Below are 9,847 nucleotides of genomic sequence, written 5' to 3' on the forward strand. Positions count from 1 at the left end.
TACATGTATATTGACCCATGAACAGATGGCGTTATATACGCGCGTATATTATATGTATATGGGATATGGGGAAAGGTTACGGTGTTATGTACGCACCACCACCTGATTAGCTGGTATACGTTGTTGATTTCACCCAGAGGCCGAGATAATATGATGGGATGCCCTCAGAGGCTTGATGATGTTATGTACACATATACCTATGCATGATATGACATTTATATGCATATGCATGGAATTAAATATGTTTCATGATTCAGAGAGCTATTCAGACTTACAGGTTGAGTTCTTTACCCCATGTGTCTTTCATGTCTTTTTTATACTGCTTTTCATGCCTTACAAACTCGGTAATTTATTTGTACTGACGTCCCTTTTACTTGGGGACGCTGCGTTTCATGGCCGCAGGTCCCGATAAATAGTTTGACAGTCTTCCTAGTAGGCTATCAGCTCAATGAAAGGTGTTGGTGCACTCCACTTTCTCCGGAGTTGCCAATTTGGTCAGTGTGATTTGGTCATGTATTGATTGGTATGGCGGGGCCCTGTCCCGACCTTTGTTACGTTTATGTACTCTTAGAGGCTTGTAGACAGATGTCATTTATATGGATACTTGTATGGCCTTGTCGGCCTATGTTTTGAGTGTACAAATTATCATGTCGACCTTACATTCCCGTATGTCACATATATAAGTTTGAATTCCATGTTGAGTCATCCTATGTCGAGTACTCCCTTATGTTTTATTCCAGTTATATCATGACGGCCTTCTTGGCCACTTACCCATGATTGTACGATAAGAAAGATATGTAACGTTGGTACTCGGTTGAGTAAGGCACCGGGTGCCCCTCACAGCCCATCGGTTTGGCTCGTAACAAAAGTGGTATCAGAGCAGTTCTATCCTAGGAAATCTACAAGCCGTGTCAAGTAGAGTCTTGTTTATGGGTATGTTGTGCACCACACTTATAAGCAGGAGCCTACAGGGCATTTAGGATTGTTACTCTTTCATCTTACCCTAGATCGTGTGGTAGAGCTCAGTTATATGAATTCAAACTCCTAAATTCTATTTTATTTATAGTACATCGATACCTACTTCCAGAAAGACAGTTGGTGAGAGATTGAATGTGGATGTGGAATAGTTGAGTCAGAGGAACTCGATTTTGCATCATGCTTATGATGAGTAAATGTTAGGTCTTCAGCAGATCATGTGTATTAAGGTGTGTAAGCTTCTTGATAAGGAGCCATAAGGCATGAATATATATCCACCAATATGGTAAAAAGCAATAAGAGAATTAGAAGGTAGATACAAGTTTCAACAAGTAAAAGAAGCAAGGTGAAGAAGGGTACGAGGTACCCAGTAAGTGAACATTATCAGTATTTACAATTCAGACAGAGAAATATAAGCATTCTGAGTTACTTTCAATAGTAACAGAGATATATACAATTGGCCACACCCATCTCAGTTATGCCCTATGGGAGCTAACAAATATAGTTTAAGAGAAAGATGGGATGTCAGGATCCAACCGGGGTTAAAGTAACCTAAAATTGTGGATGGATTGTTAGCCTTAGTTGATATTTCTAAAGCATATTGCAAACATGGTAATAGTTCTACTTGTGAGATACCCAAATGGTGCACTCTAGAATAGTACAGTCAGATATGAATACTGGAACGTTCAGGAATTTCAGAATATGTGCAGTGGAATCCTAAAAGGGATAAATATTTACCTTAGTATGACTCCCGCCCCTAGTAAAAAGAGAATGTTAGGCTACCCGAAGAGCTAGTGAGATAGAGCAAAGGGAGCTATAAGTGATAGAATATTTTGTTTTCAGAATAAGGTAATAGATAGAGATATTATTAGGAGAATAAGAAGATAGTACATGAAGCATTATGAGTAAGATGTGATAAATGGGTGATAACGGTAAATCAAAATCTGACAAAATGACATAGTAATAGTAAAATGAAGGAGAATACAAAAAGGGACATGCTTTGAGACTATAAAAGAGTATAAGCAATAATGTTATATCCTCATTTCGAGAAATGAGTTGGTGATTCCAACGCGATTACTAGAAGGCTAAGTATACCCGTGGAGTAATAAAAATCAGCATGGGCTAGTAAACAAGATAAATTTAGAGACCAGAGGATTTGATAATAGTCGACATCATAAGAATTTCAGAGACCGTATTCTGTCAATAATAGAATGGACAACAGAAGAATAACCTTTAAAGGACATTCAGGAAGACGATTCACTAAAAACAAGTACTGTGAGTAGAGTTAAGCTTAAGGGACTAAGTGTGCTAGGTGTCCCCCACGTGCGTAAGAAATTCACTTATTCCTGGTATAGAAGGGTTACTGCAAGGCGAGTAAGGGTCACTGAAAATACGGAAAGACGCCAAAGATGAAGAGGTAAAACATCTGCATGTAAACTTTAAAGCATTAAATGCTAGTACTCCCCTAAAGGGGGAAAGATTGTGTGATATGGTATTAAGACAGAGTCAACTGGTTCAGGTAACTATGAAATGGTAAAGGAAGAATGCGGTAAAAAGGTGAAGGGGCGAGATTGCATTTACTGCGATCCTACAGATATGTTATGACTCCAGAATGTTATGTAAGAACAATGTCGAGAATATGCAGTAAAGATTCCCTGCCAGGATTTTAATTAGTAAATAAGTGTCAATGGACACATGATACATTAGGAGCTAGTGCAAAAGGTAAGTTAAGACCAAAGACATAACCCAAGAGAGGTTACGCAGAATATAGATATGAACATGGACTATCGAGTAGTTAGTAGTTGATTCAGGAAGAACTTAGTTATGGCTAGACAAGAGGTCTCATATAAATAAGTAGATAAACATAGTGAAACCCAGCATACAAAATTCAGTCACAAAGACACGACATCGTAATCCTTAAAATATTCAAATAGGAGTTGGGGTAGTTAAATGTACCATATAATTGTTACGGAAATGAAAGAGAATGCCCCTGGGGAGACAGCAAGAAATATTTCAGTTCAGAAGCAACCCTATGAGCACAAGGGCGCGAAGTAAGAAACAAAGGATAATTATTGTCGATCAAGGACATCAAAAATTCCTTTGGGTATACGATGTAATAAGCTCGCAGGTTTACATGAGTCAGAGAGTCTCCCCTAAGTACTACAAAGAAAGACTAGCTAAGGAAATAAGTAAGAAGGCTTCAACCTAAGCATAGTGACACTAAGAAGAAATGGTCTTGTAACAACAATCTCACTACAACATTGTATGCCCTCCATAAGAAAGTGGCACATATAGTGGCTAATGAACAGGAAGAAAAAACAAATCAAAAGTGATATTTGAGATCATATGAGTTATAGGAAATTCCAGTATTCGTGGAAAATAAAATAAGCCAAGTATTCATGCAACAAGTGGCAGAACAACCAAAAAAAGTAATTGCTTACATTTAAAGACAACTAAGAAGGCGCGGGAGGAAATTTATGGTTCTAGCAAGTTAATGGAAAGTTGCGAGTAGTATGAATTGATATGTGTAGGTCGCAAGCTTAAGTATCGTAGAGCGACAAGGTTTTAGGTAGATAGGAGTAAGGATAAGAAAAGGTGAGTGAGAAGGTGTGACGAGAATAGGTAAGTCCTCGGGATTAAACCTATCAAAACAAGAGAGCTGATGGTTTCCTTATATTATAGAAATCTCAGTATAGCTTGAATTAACTCGGAGGAGTCCAAGACTAAGAGCATTTAGAAGAGATGGAATGCTGCCCTAGTAGTATAATAAGGGTGTAATGGTGATAAATTATAAGCGAATGACGTTTAGGCGTTCAATTGAGTAATGATTCATAGAGAAAGGACTTCATGAATTGCACAGGATTAGAATACCCCCATAAGATGAACCACGTTGGGATGCCATGAAATAAGGTTATTGAAGTATAGTATCGTCCCTAGGTGGATCAAGCAAATAACTTAAGATGTCCCTGATGTGACGTGAGCCCTAGTGACAATGTATATTTCGAGTTATGAGTGGTAGATTATGGATCAACATTAAGGTGAATAAACAATAGATGGATAGAAGTTCCAACGTATGAGATAAGATTTGGCTGTCATTCTTAAGATGAACAGTAATGATGAAGCACTAAAGGACTTAGATTTATACATATAAGATAAGTAGCGAGAGAGTAACTTGGAGTTGGGTAGCAGACCTCGGTAACAATAAATTGAAGTAAGTGTTATGGTATAGTCTGACCTACCTAGATGCACTAAAGACATAAGCATAGATAATCGAGGATATGAAATATAATATAGCAATAGTCGTAATTTCAACAAAGTACTGAGCGAAGAACTTCGGTGCACCTATAGATTCCCAGAGGGACAGCTTGTCATAGTTCTGTATATGTTCACAATGTGAGGCCTAGAGATTGGCTAAAAGCTTGAGGAAAAAGGATAGAAGAGTTGCATAGGCACATATACAAGGCTAGAGTCATACATGCTACATCACAGAACGTAGCAACAGTTACGAGATTGAAAGAATTCTTATCACAAGTCGTGCTGTGAGAAAGAGGACTATAGGGGGAATGCCCTAGCCTTTGGATTTATTCACAGAACAATTGCCTAGATGGAAAGGTAAATATTAAAGTATTCATAAGAGCTATAGGTTATGAGACTGATAAGCGCACCAATCAACATTCGAGGACGAATCTTCCAAAGGGGGGAATGATGTTACACCTCATGTTTTTGTAAGTGAGAGTACGTCCTAAGTCAATTGATGTGAGCATAGAAATGAGATCATCTTTGAAAGTTCATAAAGCAAGTTAATCAAGTTATCTTAGAGGTTACAAATCTTTAAGATCATGAATAACGAGAACCAAGCGTGTTGGAATACTTAGAAGCTAAACAAATTGAAGAAAATAAATTTCGTCGAAAGTCGACAAGTTTGGAATGTTATAACATGTACTTTTGGGGTGAGACTAGGATGCTTAACATGATAATGAGGTTATATTATGAGTTATTTTAGTTATATGATAGTCGTGTGTTAAGTTTTGAAGTCAAGCGAGTTGTGGAACAAAAGTTGGCAAAGGTCATCACAAGTTACATTCATAATGTACTGAAAATTAGGTCAAATGTAGTAGAGCTTTTCTCCTAATATACATGGAATTACTGGATGATCCACATATCAAATTGAAAATCTACGAGTATAGTTTTTAACTCATTAAACCGTTTGTTTATATGATATTGGAGTAGAGACCTATTTGCGTTCTCGCGAGACTGCACAAGCAGCTCCCAATGGGACCCACTTAGGCGATGGTCGACCTACTTCACTTTAAAAACGATTTGGACGCCTGTTTTTTGATCATTTTCTACTCAACTTCGTCTCCAAACTTATCCTAACCCTCCTAAACAAGTACCATAAGGGTTTGAAGGGGAATCAAAGTTATTACACTATATTTCAATATCAAAAGTTAGTACTAGTGAAGAACAACGCCTCTTTGAGGTTGTGTTGTCATTGAGGAAAGTCGTGGGCTGTGTTTGGCTGAAATTTAAAGTGGTTGCTGATGGTTTAGGTATGTATAATACTCTACTACATGTTCTTGCAGTTGTTTGTATGTTGGTTGCATTATTTGAGCAAGATACTACAAGAGAAGACTCGAAATAGTTTGAGATGTTATTGTTCTTAATGCACTGTTTTGGGAAGGTTGTTTCCATGAACTTTAAACGGTTGGAAACCTTGGAAAATGAATTTTTTATGCTGTAGGTTTCATGAATATGTTGTTTACATGTCGAACTTGCTATTGGTATTGTGAATAAGAAAATAAAGGACAACATAACAATGGAAAGTTGTACTTGTTGTTGTTGTTGGATTGTTGGGTTATTTGAGTGTAGATTAGGTGATTAATAGGAGGTTGGAAGTCCTCCGATTTTACTTGGTATCATGCTGGAAATTTTGTTAAGTTAACTAATGTATGATAATGAGTTGAAGGGCGCTAAAGGGATTCAATCCGAGCTTGCCGCTCGTCGTGATATATTGATGACTTGTTAATGAAATATTTTGTACCCTATTGTTGATGTTATCTTATTGTGTTTCTCTGGTTTTTGTTGTTGGCATATGGTATTGGAGGAGGCCCTTGTTACAGGGGAGATGCTGCCCAAATTTACATAAATGAGCTATTAGTTTAAGTTGCGGACCTAGCCTTTACTCAGCAATGATTTAAAATCTCCTTATGCTATGGTAGATTGAGTTGAGTTGTTTGAAGAATTTCTTGGAAGGTATTAAGGAATCAACGGAATTATAGTATGTTAAAGCTATCCCTTCTTTGCTTTTGGTATGATCTATATGATACAACGAAACAAGCAAACACGCAACTTTCGCAAATAACTCTACTCTTAGAAGTACTAGGGTTGCCTATGTTATTTATTCCCCATGTGTCCTATTATTATATCGTCTGCTCATGTGTCTAAGATAATATGTAAGTTGATAAAGTTTATTTCAAGCTTTTACCCGAAGGCATATTTATCTTATGACATTCCGAGAGATCTTATTGACTTACTTCCTTATGCATTGCATTCATTTATACATGTACATTGACCCATGACCAGAAGGCGTTATATACGCGTATATTATATGTATATGGGATATGGGGAAAGGTTACGCACCACTACTTGATTAGGTGGTATACGTTGATTATTTCGCCCACAGAGGCCGAGATGATATGATAGGATGCCCTTAGAGGATTGATGACGTTATCTACGCATATACCTATGCATGATATGACATATATACGCATATGCATGACATTATAATTGTTTCATGATTCACAGAGCTATTTAGACTTACAGGTTAATTTCTTTACCCCATATTTCTTCCATGTCTTTTATATACTGCTTTTCATGCCTTACATACTCAGTATGTTATTTGTATGACGTCCCTTTTTCCTAGGGATGATGCATTTTGTCACGCCCTGTTTTCTCGCGAAAGTGGGTTTCGACGTCGTGACAACTCCTTTTAGATGGGAGACAGGGTGCTAAAGGAGAATAGTCGCCACCTAACGGTTTTTGAGGTGCGTTAGGGCACTTATTATGCAGATAACTTTGTTTGACTAGTCAACGCCACCAAAGTTCGGGTAAGGGCTCAAATTAGCTCAACGAGAAGGTGTTAGGCACTCTTTGAGGTCCACAACTGTGGGTCCCGGCAAAACTTAAGATTATGTGGATTACAATTAGGCTAATTGATCAAATAAACAAAGGAAATATAAAGGTCAAAGAATTTCATTACAACACGATTAGTACAGATCTTAGTACAAATATAGGGATACAACTATTTTATTTAATAGCAACATATAAAGGAGGGGGGGGTCCTAAGTTTTTTAGCCTAAAGGATCACCCCGTGCAACATAAATAATATTTCACAACTCCCTTGAGGTAGGGAGTTACTCATATTGTTCAGCGGGCACAAACTATCATCTCCTGCTACCTGATTACTATGTTAAAGTTGTTTACCTAAAAGCGCTCTAATTCAATTCTAAGTCATGCTCTATGCATGCACTACCCGTCCCATACCTATGGTCCAGGAGGCATTGAATATCTATTTGAGTGATTCTATACCTTACTTAGGCTGCTTAAAAATGTTAAAACTAGGCGACATACAAAACAAATTGGTCTTCAAATATGGGCAGCTAAGGGCTCAGGTTAGCCTCCACACTTAAGAAACAAATGCACGCGAAACAGGTTATCATGTCAGGCAGTTTCAGAATAAAGACCCTTAAGCCCTATGGACATGATTTCTATATGACTTTGAATTTAAACATGCAGGCAGTTTGAGATGCAACGCGCTGCTCATAGACAAGATTTCCAAATAATTAATACAGTTGTTGCATGCTGATTATTGAGATTACAGATTTCCAGTTATTAAACCTATAGACGTTGTGCCTAAGTGATTTAAGCAGTAAGGAACAGTGAAATCTATTGGAAAACCCCAGAATTACTCATGCTTCTGACAGTGGAATAAATAAGCGGTAAACAGCGTTTGAGAAGTTCAACATTAACACTTTGGAGCGAGTAGTTATACCCTATAGGCAAGATTTCTAAAGGTTGGCGATTGGAACTAATTTATTATTATACTTAGCCCATATAGGCATGTTTTCTAGGTGAACGGTGCGATACAATAGCAAATGAACTAATTAAAATTCTATAGGCACAATTTCTAGTGAATATGCTATAGTCATACAAATCGAAAGAAAATTCGTTGGTATTTGTTTCCTATAGGCATATTGTCTAGTAACACGTAGCAGTAGGAATAATTGAAGCATTTGAACTCATGTTTGCTAGTAGAAAAGTAGTGTGAGTGTGTGCTTCTCCTAATGAAATGATTTCTACTGTGTACATAGAAATTGAATGGCATATATAGCAGGTTGGATAACAAGTAAATCATTGAATTCTATGGGCATGTTTTCTATCCTTTCATATAAATATTAGAGTATACCCGTCCCCTCAATTTCACTAACACCTCAGTTGTTCATTACAAAGTTATTATATGCCCAATAATGAATCAAGATTCATCTTTGATGCCTCATCTAGCCCATCAACAAAAGTGTGACCCAATACCTCATCAGTCTGACAATGATGCGGGCAGTCTCTGAGTAGCTTCTTGTATCTTTCCCAAGCTTGACGAAGTGCTCGCCATCCCGCTGTTGGAACCCAAGAATCTGACTCCTCAACGACTTTGTCTTCTTAGTGGGGAAAAACTTGATTAAGAATTTCCTTGCTAGATCATCCCAAGTGTGGATTGAGTTCGCGGGCTCCTTTTGCAACCATTCCTTAGCTTCCCCCAGCAGTGAAAAGGGGAAAAGTGTCAGCCTGACATAGTCCTTGGAAACGTTCGGATAATTGTAAGTGTCCGTAGTTTCCAAGAAATTCTGAATGTGCCTCTGCGGATCTTCATGAGATAGACCCACATATTGCCATATGAACTGAATTAGCTGTACCATGTACTGTTTGAGTTCAAAATGCCCTGTGATATCAGGCTTCACAATAGCCTGAGTCATATTAGCATGATTGGGCCTTGCGGCTTCAATCACCGCACGCTCTTCATTACCTGCCATCTCTGTTGGTTGTGGTTGAACTACGATGTCCAACTCTCCTTCTATTCTAGTTCTAGCTTCTACTTCCCTCCTCACTCTGTGAAGTGTTCGTTCAATTTCAAGATCAAGAGGAAGGAGATTGTTTGCGTTTCTTCTCCTCCGCATTCAAGAGAAGAGCCTGCGTTAACAAAAACAAGGCAAACTGAAAATTAAAACTTGAACAAATAATTAATAAAAGCTTAACTCAGTTAAGTAGCTAATTTCCATGTCCCCGGGAACGGCGCCAAAAACTTGTATACGTAGTCGTCAGGTAATAGGGTAGTGAGTAGACTATCGTTCCCACGAAGACTTGTGATTAACTATTGACTGATTCAAACTCAATTAACTTATTGATTTAAGAGAATTCTCACAAAATATAGAAGTGACTAATTCACTACCTAAAAATATCAAGCAATGAATTAACTAGGAATCAACCGAAACAAATAGCAATTTCAAATAACAATCAGTAGGAGAGAATATTCCAGGGTCACGGGTTAGCTAACAATCATGTTGCATTCTTGGTTTAAAATGACTAATTGATTTATCTGGATTGTTGATTGACAGGGTTGATATTACTCATAAGAATTTGTCGAGTCCTTACTCGCCTATTCAAGTTAACTTAATGCCTATATGTCTATGGAATTAAGATTAACAAGAATGCATTTACAATTCCTGTATTTCAACCAAGCAAGGCAATTAGGTGTATGTCTATCCCAATTGAGAATCCGTTCCCCGATGCCCAGGTTCAAGAACTTGCTCTATTTAATTCT

This window comes from Nicotiana attenuata, unplaced genomic scaffold (genome assembly GCF_001879085.1).
Source record: "Nicotiana attenuata strain UT unplaced genomic scaffold, NIATTr2, whole genome shotgun sequence".
NCBI classification, from domain to species: Eukaryota; Viridiplantae; Streptophyta; class Magnoliopsida; order Solanales; family Solanaceae; genus Nicotiana; species Nicotiana attenuata.